Source organism: Odontomachus brunneus, unplaced genomic scaffold (assembly GCF_010583005.1).
Source record: "Odontomachus brunneus isolate Ranch 3 - 2012 unplaced genomic scaffold, Obru_v1 Obru_scaffold_163, whole genome shotgun sequence".
Lineage (NCBI taxonomy): Eukaryota > Metazoa > Arthropoda > Insecta > Hymenoptera > Formicidae > Odontomachus > Odontomachus brunneus.
In genome coordinates, this window is record NW_022639613.1 from 417,782 (window position 1) to 431,227 (window position 13,446).

At 34.1% G+C, this 13,446-nt stretch overlaps 1 protein-coding gene and 1 long non-coding RNA gene across 12 annotated transcripts in view; one reads left to right on the forward strand and one right to left on the reverse strand.

The window, feature by feature from the left end:
- LOC116850991 overlaps nucleotides 1-1,024 on the reverse strand; it is a 47,549-nt gene extending 46,525 nt beyond the window's left edge. For 2 of the 4 annotated variants that reach the window (XR_004379507.1, XR_004379504.1), the window contains exon 1: nucleotides 396-1,022. This is a non-coding gene — a long non-coding RNA (uncharacterized LOC116850991). Of the gene's footprint in view, nucleotides 1-395 lie in introns of all 4 variants that reach the window. The other 2 variants (XR_004379506.1, XR_004379505.1) reach the window with 2 other exon arrangements.
- LOC116850990 (tachykinins-like) overlaps nucleotides 1-13,446 on the forward strand; it is a 395,129-nt gene that overhangs the window by 155,647 nt on the left and 226,036 nt on the right. The gene's annotated exons all lie outside the window — the stretch shown is intronic.

Here is a 13,446-nt window from a genome sequence, read left to right on the forward strand (position 1 = left end):
AGAGAGAGAGAGAGAGAGAGAGAGAGAGAGAGAGAGAGAGAGAGAGAGAGAGAGAGCGAGATTGCTACGAAGGCAAAAATTTTCACAAAATTCTAGAATAGATAGCGCGGTTCGTGGGAAAGATTCACGTCTAGATGTAAAGTTAGATATATGCGTAAAGTAACACTTTTCTAGTCTAATCGTGGTGAGAAAGAAAGAGAATAACCAGTACGGGCATATATCGCGTCTTCTCTTCTTTCTTTTTTATTAACTACACGACAAAACAACAAAACTTATTCTACGCATATATCCGTCCTTCCATCTAAGCTTCCTTTGAAATCGCACAGTCTATTCTATAAGTCTATGGAATATTTATATCGCTACGTAAGATAGAAAAAGAGAGGTTAAATACTCACGTCTCTATGCTTGATCCATCAGATCACTGTATCTTATCACTGTATCGATTTTACATGAGAATCTCGAACAAACTATTACAGGATAACTTCGAATAACTCTCTCCTGCCGTCGAGAAGTTTCAAGAAGATATTCACTTATGCTCACAACGTCGATGGGACCATGATGCTCTGCGCGCGATAAACGAGCATGTAGAACACGCGAGCGTTAGGCTCGCTCACGCTCTCGTTTGTTTTTGTCGCGCGCAATATATTACGGTTCCACTCTTCATCTCTACGCGAAGACGCTACGTTAGCGCTGGCGGCATTGCTGTTGTTAGGTAAACAGCCTCGTGCCTTTCGCACGTCTTTGGTTGTGTTCACTTTGGACACTCACGCGTTGTAAGCGTTTTATTTCTTTTCGGCATATAATGAGGAGATCAATTCTTTCTCCTAATAAATATATTGTTGGTATTAAATACTTGTTATTTGATTTTAAAAAACAAATTCTTTGTTTAAAAAAATATTTATTTTGTTTAAAAAAGCATATTATTTACAGTATATACTTGTTATTTTATATAAGAAAACAATTTTTTCTTTTTAAAAAATATTTGTTTCGTTAAAAAAATGATGCTTTTAGTTGAAGAAGTTATTTACTTTACTTTAAACTACACGTTGTATATGCAAAAAAAACGTTACATTAAAAACTACATTTGTTTAAATTGATATTTACACATATTCGAAATAAATAAATATTTCTTTGAGTTCAATAAAAAATGTATTACTTTCAACAAAAAGTTATCTTTGTTCCTATGATACTTACATATTTAATAACGTTAATGCATTTAACGTTACATTGAAATAAATAATTTGGTTAAACGTATTTAAAAAAATTATTTTTTTGACTCAAATATTATTTTTTTGAAACTACTAAATTTTTTTCTCAATATAGAAGCCGCGTTCCGGTTTTACTACTAATGCTGAAAATCTATAGTATATATGACGCAAATTGTAGATCTTCAATATTGGTAGTAAAAACGAAACACGGTTTCTATAAGCATTGTTCCATATTTATTACTTATATTCCAAAAAAATATAACGACGCTTACAACGCGTGAACTTTCAATGCGAACGCAGCCAAAGCCGCGTGAAAGGCACAAGGTTATTTACCTAACAGCACTGAAAATCTATGGTATATATGACGCTAATTGTAGATTTTCAGTACTAGCAGTAAAATCAAATATAAAGTTTTTCAAACCAATAACATATGTATTTAAAACTAAAAAAAGTATTAAGTGTACAACTTTGCTTCCGCCGTTTTTCTATAGATGGCTTTAGCGGTAAGTGGTGATCGAAATAAATAGATCATAAACGTCATACAATAAACTTGGGCATCTGTCAACATAATCCCATAGAAACATTAGTCGATTTGTGCCTGCATCATAAAGTTATTTTCAATTGAAAATATCAGTTTACGAGCCAAATTCTCGTCATTTGCGGGAGGTTTTAATTTTCTGCTTCAATATGAAGAAATCTGCGGCTGAGGCTCATCGAATGTTCTCAAATTATGGTGAGGCCGCTATTAGTGAAAGAACGTGTCGTGAGTGGTTTTAACGCTTCAAGAACGGTGATTTTGACGTCGAAGACCGGCATAGCGGTGGAAGAGAGAAGGTTTTCGAAGATGCAGAATTAGAAGCATTACTTGATCAAGACTCGTGTCAAAATCAAAAAGAATTGGCACGATTATTGGGAGTGACTCAACAAGCCATTTCAAAACGCCTCAAATGAATGATGGAATGATTCAGAAGCAAGGAAATTGGGTGCCGTATGAATTGAAGCCGAGAGATGTTGAACGGCGTTTGTTTGCTTGTGAACAGCTGCTTGAAAGACAAAGACGGAAGGGATTTCTGCATCGCATTGTGACTGGGGACGAAAAATGGGTTCATTACGATAACCCCAAGCGCAGAAAATCATGGGGAGTTCCCGGCTATGCTTCCACGTTGACGGCCAAACCGAATATTCACGGCTCCAAGGTCATGCTGTGTATTTTGTGGGACCAGTTCGGCGTAGTATATTATGAGCTGTTAAAACCGACTGAAACAATCACAGGCGATCGGTATCGAACGCAATTGATGCATTTGAGCCGAGCATTGAAAGACAAACGGCCGCAATACAACGAGAGACACGATAAAGTGATTTTGCAGCATGACAATGCTCGATCCCATGTTGCGAAAGTAGTCAAGACATAATTGGAAACGTTGAAATGGGAAGTCCTACCCCACCCGCCGTATTCTCCAGACGTTACTTTCTCTGACTATCACTTGTTTCGATCAATGGCACACGGCCTAGCTGACCAGCACTTCCGGTCTTATGAAGAAGTAAAAAATTGGATCGATTCGTGGATCGCCTCAAAAGATGACCAGTTTTTTCGACGTGGGATTCGTACACTGCCCGAAAGATGGGAGAAAGCAGTGGTGAACGATGGACAATACTTTGAATCATAAATGTATAACCAGATTTTTACAATAAAGCCTCGAATTTCGGAAAAATTCGGCGGAAGCAAAGTTGTACACCTAATATATATTATAATTTAATAAATCGGTGTTTTTAAAATAAGCAGCTGGAAACAGTGCAATTCTTTTTTTACACAATTCTTTAAATAATTCTAGTTATTTAAATTTAAGTACATGATTAACTTGTTGATATTGTTTCATAAAAATAAAAATATATTTTATTGAAATTATAAATACAATATATATATATATATATATATATATATTAGATCAAATATATGTTTTATATTAAATAAGATATATAGAATATATAAATTACAAAATAATATTTCTTATATTCTAATATTCTATTCTATTCGAATATTCTATTCGTGAAAATATATTTTCAATACAATATATAAAATACAATAAATATAGAATATAATAAATACAATATAGAAATAAATACAATATAAATACAATATAAATACAAAACATATTTTCACGAATCGAGAAGAATATAAGAAATATTATTTTGTAATTTATATATTCTATTGGGAGTACAAATAAGTCTCCGCCGTTTTTTATAAACAATTGGGCATTTATTGTGAAAGAACGGTACCTTATGTTTTATTCAAAGTATTGTCCATCGCTAGCCACTACTTTTTCCCATATTTCTGGCAGCATACGGATACCGCGTCGGAAGAACGTTTCATCTTTTGAGGCTATCCACGAATCGACCCAATTTTTGGTATCTTCATATGATGTGAAGTGCTGCTCAGATAGGCCGTGCGTCATCGATTGAAACAAGTGATAGTCAGAGGAAGCAATGTCTGGTGAATACGGCGGGTGGAGTAAAACTTCCCAATTGAGTGTTTCCAAGTAGGTTTTGACCGTCGCCGCAACATGTGGACGAGCATTATCATGCAGGAGAATAATTTTGTCGTGTCTAGAGTAGTAGTGGGCGCGTTTTTCCTTGAGTGCTCGCCTCAATCTCATCAATTATGTTCGGTAGAGATCCCCAGTAATGGTTTCGTTCGGTTTGAGCAACTAATAATACACGACACCAAGCTGATCTCACCAAATACACAACATGAGTTTTTTTCCATGAATATTCGGCTTGGCTGTTGATGTTGAAGCATGGCCACGTGGTCCCCATGATTTCCTCTTCTTTGGGTTATCGTAGTGGATCCATTTCTCATCACCAGTGACTATACGATGCAAGAAACCCTTTCGTTTATGCCTGGCAAGCAGCATTTCACATGTGCAAAATCGGCGTTCAACGTTTCTCGGTTTCAGTTCATATGGAACCCAATTTCCTTGCTCTCGAATCATTCCCAACGATTTTAAACAATGTGAAATTGCTTGTTGAGTCACTCCTAATGTAAGTGCAAGTTCTTCTTGCGTTTGGCACGAATCTTCCTCCAATAATGCTTCCAATTCCGCGTCTTCGTACACTTTTGGCCTTCCGTTACGTTCTTTATCTTCGATATCAAACTCACCGTTTTTAAACTTTTGAAATCTCTCACGACAACTTCTTTCACTTAAAGCAGCCTCACCATATGCTTCTACAAGCAATCGATGCGCCTCAGCTACAGATTTCTTCAAATTAAAGAAGTAAATCAAAAGTTCCCGCAAATGACGCTTATTCGGCTCAAAACTCGACATTTTCGCATGAAAAAATTATGTGATGCTGATACAAAATCGCTAATATTTCAAGGTTATAGTGTTGCCAGATGTCCAACTTTACGATATGACGTTTCACATCTGACAATTTCAACCATAACTTACTGGTGCCATCTTTTGTCAAACAGCGGAGACTTATTTGTACTCCCAATATATATTGTATTTAATATAAAACATACATTTAATCTAATATATATTGTATTTATAATTTCAATAAAATATATTTTTATTTTTATGAAATAATATCAAACAAATCATGTATTTAATTTTAAATAGCTAGAATAATTTAAAGTAAAAAAATAATTTTATTTTTTCCAGCTGCTTATTTTAAAAACACCGATTTATTAAATTATAATATATACTTTTTTCAGTTTTAAATACATATGTTATTGGTTTGAAAAAATTTATATTTGATTTTAAGTAATAGAAAGTTTTCTTTGATTTAATTCGTAAATTGTCTTATGTTACAAAATATTTTTTGAAATGACATAAATATTTATTTTCGTCAACAAATTTGATTTCAAAAAAATATATTTTTTTTATATTACAAAATTTTTCTCTCAGTGTAACAATCAAGAGGTTTTAACCGTCGCTCATTGTTTATTAAAAAGTTACTAATAAAAGTTGCATAAAATGATTGGATAAAATTTTTGGACACCGTATATACAACAACATCGAATTTGTAAGCTTGGAAGATGCCTGCCATACACACACACACACACACACACACACACACACACACACACACACACACACACACACACACGCACGCACTCACGCACGCACGCACGCACGCACGCATGTACTACTCGCCTGCAAGGACGGGCTCGCGGTGGGTGCGTTTGTTCCTATTATATACAAGGTGTCTCGCATTCTCCTCCGGGCATTTTGTGGGAACGTAGAATATGTTGAGGTGAACATAAAAGTCCTATACTGTTTTGCGATATTCGCAATAATTATCGAGATATTAATTGTAGAAAATTTGTGAATCATGCAGGATATGGTAAATGAGTTATAATAACGACGACTGCCGTCTATACTTTAGATCAAATTGAACAAAAAAGTCCTCTACCATTTTGCAAATAATCACATAGATTTTTAATTATTAATTAAAGAAGATCAGTGTATTATCACGCGAAATCGTGCATTAATCTTCTTTAATTAATAATTAGAAATCTATGTGATTATTTGGAAAATGGTAGAAGACTTTTTTGTTCAATTTGATCTAAAATATAAGTACACGACGGCAGTCGTCGCTATTATAACTCATTTACCATATTCTGCATGATCATTTACAAGTTTTCTACAATTAATATCTCAATAATTATTGCGAATATCGCAAAACAGTATAGGACTATTATGTTCACCTCAACTTGTTCTACGTCCCTCCAAAATGCCCGGAGGAGAGTGTCAGACACCCTGTATACATATCCACTCACCGCGAGCCCGCCCTATTGGGCGGGCGAGCGCGCTTGCTGGCGAGCAGTGTGTATGTGTGTGTATGCGTATGCAATTGAACGTATCACACAGCTTTCAAATTTTCAACATGCATTTGTATGAATTTTTCAATGTAATACACGATTTCTTGCTTTTTTAAAGGAAAAATATATGAAATATATGAACAAATACTTTATTGATGAATTGGAGTGACAGAAATATTTTTTACACGCACGCACGCACGTACGCACGCACGCGCGCGCGTGGGTGCGTGTCTCTATAAGACTAAATGTTTAGAAAATATCACGTTTACCGCTTACATATTACACTTAATATATTCTGTGTTGATAATAATGTACCTTTTTTGTGAATAACTTTTTAACAAACAATAAGCGCCAGTTAAAACTTTTTGAATGTTACTCAGGGTAGTAGCAGGCATTTTCCTAGCCTACCAATTCGATGTTTTTGTATATACGATGTCCAAAAATTACATCCATTTTATGAAACTTTTTTTATTAATAACTTTTTAACGAACAACGAGCGACGGCTAAAACTTTCACAAGGTCACTCAGGTGGGTGACCTCTATAAGATATGTCAAGGTCAAGGTCATCGGAGGTGGGTACCCTAAACTTCATATTTACCCTGCATTAATACAGCTTTATAAGAACGAGTAGATATATTAAAACATTTGTTTATTATCAATTCATCAGAGTGAAACTTACTTTTGTAACAACGCGATTAACTTCACATATTTATTCTCACTACCCTTATAGAAATATCATACTAAGAATCATTGATAATTACTTATTTTCAGTATTAAAAATAGTGGATAATAAGTAATTATCAATGATTCTTAGTATGATATTTCTATAAGGGTATAAGCACACGCTAACATCTCTAGAGTCTATTAACAAAAATTATATTAACGAAAATAAGAAATCGACAATACAAATGTAATTTAAAAGGTTGTAAATAAAAAGTTAAAATGTTTTTGTTTCGAATTTGAAAGAAGCGCGATCATATTCCAAAGGATTTTTACAGATTTTCTGAAATATTCGATATACTCGCTTTGATATGTAACCGTCTCGCTGTTATCGTTTCCAACTTTCGCGACATCTTGCGAGTCTTGCTTATTGTTTCGCCGTTGTTAAGTAAACAGCACAATAGCTATCACATTCTAACCCGAGTCGCCGTGTAATATTTGTTTTGCTTTGGTACATCGTCTAAACGATTAAAATTGAAACCAATAAGCGCAATCAATAAGCATATGCTGTGCACCGATCTATTGAACGGCTATTTAGTGGAGCTGCTTTTTCAAGGAAGGCAGACTCTGTCGCGTACTCTCGTTTCTCCAATATTTGTCAAGTCTCAATCTCTATGCGTCGGGCTCTCGTTCTTCGATGGCCGGTTTGATACGCTACTGCGGCGCACAGTGTACGTTTTTGGACAAAAACTGCTCGTAAAAATCAACCAATTTTAATAATTTTTTTTTAATATGGAAAACTCCTTCAATATATGCTTCAATATATCTATATTGAACTGTAAAAGGATTCTTTTTTCTTGTGTGCTCTAATAGGGATATTAAATGTACACTCGCTCCTGAATCGGATAATTCCATATGTTCTAGAAAACACTTTTCTCTTGTTTGAACTACAATTTTATAAAAAGGAAATGAATTAGTGCCGTAAATTCTTTTATTATAGATTTTCAATTTTTTGCATTTCCTTACTGTCAAGTCTATGTCCATGGTTAGAATATTATTAGTTTTTATTTCTAAATCAGAGTTAGAATCTGCTTTTTTTTTCCAATGCTTTAATAAACTCTTCCTTACTAGAAGTTGAAGCGAGTTCTTATACACGCCTATTTTTTGTTCCTTTTGAACTTTCTTCAAATGATAAATGTCCATGCTCCTGGAAAACTCCAGCAATAACGAGATACTGCGGAAAATTGGATACTTATAAACCTAATCGATAAAAAATGTATTTTCTAGTATTTACAATACTAGATCTTTGAATTTTTTTCAAGTCTACTTATATTTTCATGTTGATTAATCTATAATTGAAATTACTTTCGTATTTATGATACCGTTTTAAAAAATGTAAAAAATTTATTACTAAAATTGTTACTCGATTATTTGTCTTTTTTAACCAATTTTCTCATGGAATTGACTTTTGGCGAATAAACGTATTCTTCTCTCAATGCTATAGTCTGATTCTTATAAATTAGCGGAAATTATACTTTTCCATTTATGTATAATTAAAAAATTATTTTAGCAATTCACTTAATACCACATTGATTTCCATGAATAAAAGTCCTTCTCTACGTTTTCTATATGTGTTTCATTATGAAATAGTTATCTAAGATAGTTTTGAACTTTAAAATACAAAAATTGAACTGTACGTAAAGGAATGTATAATGCAGTATTCAAAAGTTCTTTGTGCAGTTTTGTAATTATTGAATATTTCTGAAAAAATTTTGTCTATTAGTTTGTGTTGTAATAAAACATTTTTTACATCCAATATTTTTAGTTTTCTCAATTACTCCTATAATCTTAATTATTTAAGTTATTCAAGTTTCTTCTTATAAAGTACTTTTAAGTCTGTCCAACTTACTTTTTAATATCAATCATAATTCATTTTCATTTACATCGTACTAAGATGCATTATAAAACTAATAACTTGAGTTTATGTAATATGATTTGGAAATCTAATTTAGACGAAACAAAAAGTAAAATTGATGAAATTGTAGAATATATAAAAACTACAAATTCTTACACTAATCATCAATTATTGCAGATAAAGGGCAAGTTACTAAATAACTTCCTCCCACAGTATCTCAAGAAGTGGAAACAAGTCACACGAAATAAGAAATATTTCCTAAGTATAAAAAATTTTTAGAACAGGATTTTGTAGTGAAATTTCCAAATGAATAGTACGTCAAATGTTAGTACATATAATGATTCAGTTATATCTCCTATTGTACGGTAAGATCATGGACATTTATCATTTGAAGAAAGTTCAAAAGGAACAAAAAATAGGCGTGCATAAGAACTCGCTTCAACTTCTAGTAAGGAAGAGTTTATTAAAGCATTGGAAAAAAAGAAGCAGATTCTAACTCTGATTTAGAAATAAAAACTAATAATATTCTAACCATGGACATAGACTTGACAGTAAGAAAATGCAAAAAATTGAAAATCTATAATAAAAGAATTTACGGCACTAATTCATTTCCTTTTTATAAAATTGTAGTTCAAACAAGAGAAAAGTGTTTTCTAGAACATATGGAATTATCCGATTCAGGAGCGAGTGTACATTTAATATCCCTATTAGAGCACACAAGAAAAAAGAATCCTTTTACAGTTCAATATAGATATATTGAAGCAGTTGTCTAATAAAAAATGAGTGCTTGTTGGAAAATGGGGAATGGACAGTGCGAGTGGAAAAAGTGGTCGAGTCAATATCAGATATCTTCAATTGATGATGAATATATGTCGAGTGATGACGATATATATATAATAAAAATGATACAACTGATATCGACAAATAAGATGAAGAGAATAATGGTTATGATGTTGAAAATGGAGCTTACGCTGATGGAAACTTGAATAAGAAAAGTAACTGTGATGAAGGATATATTAATCATTCAGACAATGATGTGTTTTTAATTTCTTTCGCTTTTCTTCAGTTAAAAGCTGCTGATGTTATTTCGACTAGTAAAACACCATCATCAGTTCATTTTTGCTGAATAATCAAATTTGAATTTGTTAATGAAACTAATGCACATGTACTTAGTAAATTCTAACATTACACAGATCTTTTAAAAAAAGTTGAAACTTATTGTTTCAATTTAACTGGTCTGTCATTCAAAGTAAGCTTTGATCTTAAGTGCACAATGATAGATGGAAAGGTGTGCAATGTACTAACTGGTCAGAAAGCTTCAACTTGCTGCAATATTTGTCGAATTGGGCTTAAATTTATTAACGATTTCGATTATGTGAAATCGCTTTCATGTAATGAAGACAACTACAAATTTAGGCTTTCTACACTTCATTGTTAGTTACAATTCATGGAATATTTATTGCATGTAGCATAAAATTTTGATTTTAAAAAAAGTTTAGCAACTACAACTGAAGAAAAACGATTGAAGGAATTAAGAAAAAGGAATACAAAAAATGTCCTGAAATCTAATTTGTCATTACCGGTAGATATTGTAAAGCAAGGTTTATAATAACAAATACATGTAACCTTGCTCGTTTCTTTTTTGCTCAAGCCAGTGAAATATCCAAATTTACAGACTTAGATAAAGGACTGATACGGAGATTGCATAATATCTTACAAGTTTTAACTTGTGGCAAGATGATTATTTGTGATAAGTTCAAAATTTATTGCTTCCAAACAGTAGAGCTTTATAAACAACTATATGGTTAGTACAAAATGCTACCATCACTTCATAAAGTTCTCATTCATGGAAATGATATTATCAGATCATTTGACTTATCGTTTGGTTGGCTATCAGAAGAATCAGCAGAAGGTAATAATAAAATTTTTCGTAAAGTTCAAGCTAAGCACAGCAGAATGTCAAACAGAAAAATGACTAACAAAGACATTTTACATTATATGTTAATCTCGTCAGATCCCTTAATTAGCTCTCTAAGAATAAAAGAAGTTAAGAATATGAAGCCATTGTCAAAAGAAGCTGAAGAGATGTTATTATGATATAAGTTTTAATAAATATGAATTAAGATGAAATATCTAGAAATCAGTACGAATGGAATGGTTAATATATCAATTATCTTACAGTTATTAGTTATTTAAAATAAAAAAATTATAAAATTATAAAAGATAAAAAATATAAAATTATACATAATAAAAAAAATTATAAAATTATAAAAAAAAAAAAAATAAAAAATTATAAAAAAATAAAAAAATAAAAAATTATAAAAAAAATAAAAAAAAATAAAAAATTATAAAAAAAAATAAAAAATTATAAAAAAATAAAAAAAATAAAAAATTATAAAAATAAAAAAGTTAAAAGTTAAAAAATAAAAAAAACTTCAACGATTGCTATCTTATCGTTGGTTAAGAGGCTTAACTTTTGTTATTAGGGTGAATGATAAAATGTAACAATAGGACAAAAGGCAGTTAAATCATTAATTAAACCTCATGATGGCATAATATGCATTCACGGATTCAATTATGCAATAATATCTCATTGGAATATTACTACATAAGGGTCAAAGTTGAGCACTGAAAGTTGGAAAGTGGAAAGATTTCGGGGTTAGAGGGTTTCGTGATTTGGGATTAAGTGAGGAAATTCTCTAGTTCAACGTTCAAGGATTTCAGAATTTTTATGGATTGAAGTTTCTAACTAAATGTTTGGGTTACAAGATCTTTAAGTTTATGAGTGTCTATCCCATATTGATTATATATGTTTTTTTATAGATTAGCTTTATAAGTATCTAATTTTCTGCAATACCTCGTTATTACTGGAGTTTTCCCTCGTATTTAAAAAGAAAATTTATTAAGATTAGTTGAGTTTTATGCTGACGAGCGATTTTTGTCCAAAAACGTATACTGTGCGACGCCTCCACATCAAGAAAGTGTCGACAATTTATGCAATCAACTTCAGCGAACACGTGCAACCATTGCTACTTTTGGACGTCCAAAATAAAGGTTTTTTTCGTTAATATATGCAGGAAGTATTTTCGACTCCGTCCTATTCATCCTGCGTCACGTCCCAAGCGACGCATTCAAAGCACTCACGCATCCTTTGTTGGGTGACCCAGCAGTCCGGGCTCAAACACGGTCAGCCCAAAACAGTTTTAAAGCCAAATTTTAAGTTACTTTTATATAATTAGGGGAAATAAATAATTAGAAATTAAATTTAAATTAGAAAATAAAGTTTCAATTGAATGTTCGCCTCAAGCAAAAGGGTTAATGTCTATTAAAGGGTTAATGCTAATAGTTACGCTAATTGTGCAGTTATACTCGCATTAACACGACGGTGCCAACTCAATTCTGCTCGTGTCGCTCCCTTAATTTGTGTACTATTAGAGTGAGCTCTTTTTAAACATGGGTCCTCCTTTCCTCCATTTCTTCCTAGTTGAGAAGTGCACAGCAAAGGGTTGCTTAAACTTAAACCGTACAGTCATTTCATCCGACAAATAGTTTGTTATTTTGCTAGTGAGAGAACTTCCAAATGTCTTTTAAAATCTTCTGGTTTGTACCCATACATTTTGCACAGAGAAATAGCACCATTTAGTGCTACATTATTTAGATGCAGATGTAATGTATATATCCTTTATTGATCCCCGGTATGGGGTTACAATGTCTATACAACTTTTCTCTTCGCCACGCGCACATACACACCTCCGCATCCTACTTTTTAAATCTAAATCTAACTTATACTTACCTATCTTTTCTTTTGGTAAGGCAGAGGAAATGCATTACGCACACCCCCAGGGAGGACGGGACCTCCGCCCAGGGAGGATAGTGTGGGACTCTTCCCCTCCCCTAGAACTTGCCGGGAGAAGATCTTCCGAAGTCCTGAGGACCGGGTCCCGTACGAACCCGGCCCACCCCAATGGTTCTGACCAAAGTCTTATAGGGGGAGTGGCCCTGTGCCTCTACTCGCCTCACTCGTCAGAAGTCCCTTAACTCGTAGAGGGGGGTCTGCGACCCCCGCACGTGCAGAGGGGCGGCCTCTCTCACTCCCCTGAGGCGCTCGTTATGCTCCTCGTTACTGGGGAAGTTGCGCACCGGCTAAGTGCGACGTGCTCCCCCCTCCCCCTCCTTGTTCGCTTCCGGGTGCGCCGGCTGGGCCCGCTTGGGGGTTCGGCCCACCCGCGGGTACACCGGGGGAGGGGACTTCTGGTATGTCGCTCCCCCCCACCCGCGAGTGCGCCGTCCTTCTAAGCCGTACAAGTGCGCAGCTGGAAGAGGCGCCCTTTGTCTCCTCCTTGGGCGCCTCTCCCCGTCTCGTAGAGCCTAACTTACCTATCTAACTTACTTAAGCCTAACCTATCACGTAGATCTCCGTATCTCTCTCTCGTGCGCGCACTCGCTCAACTCCTCTCTCCTCTCTCCACACCTACAACCTTTTCATCTACTCCTCTCCCCTCCCTTTCTGAATATCTCCTCCAACTTCTCCCCTTCCCATTTCCCCCCATACATCTCTCCCACACATGTTCCCAACTCTTCACTTCACCTTCACATATCCTGCATCTCCTCTTCTCTTCATCTTCCCAGTACATATTCTCCCTCATCTCATTCCCCATTCTAAATTTGATCACTCTATTCCACCTTTCTTCTGCTCATCCCTTTTCTAAGTATTCCTCTACCCTTCTCCTTTCACAAACATATCATTTATTGCATGACCTTTTAATCTTTTCCCATCTCGCTCTCTTTTGCATCTCTCTCTCTCTCTCTCTCTCTCTCTCTCTCTCTCTCTCTCTCTCTCT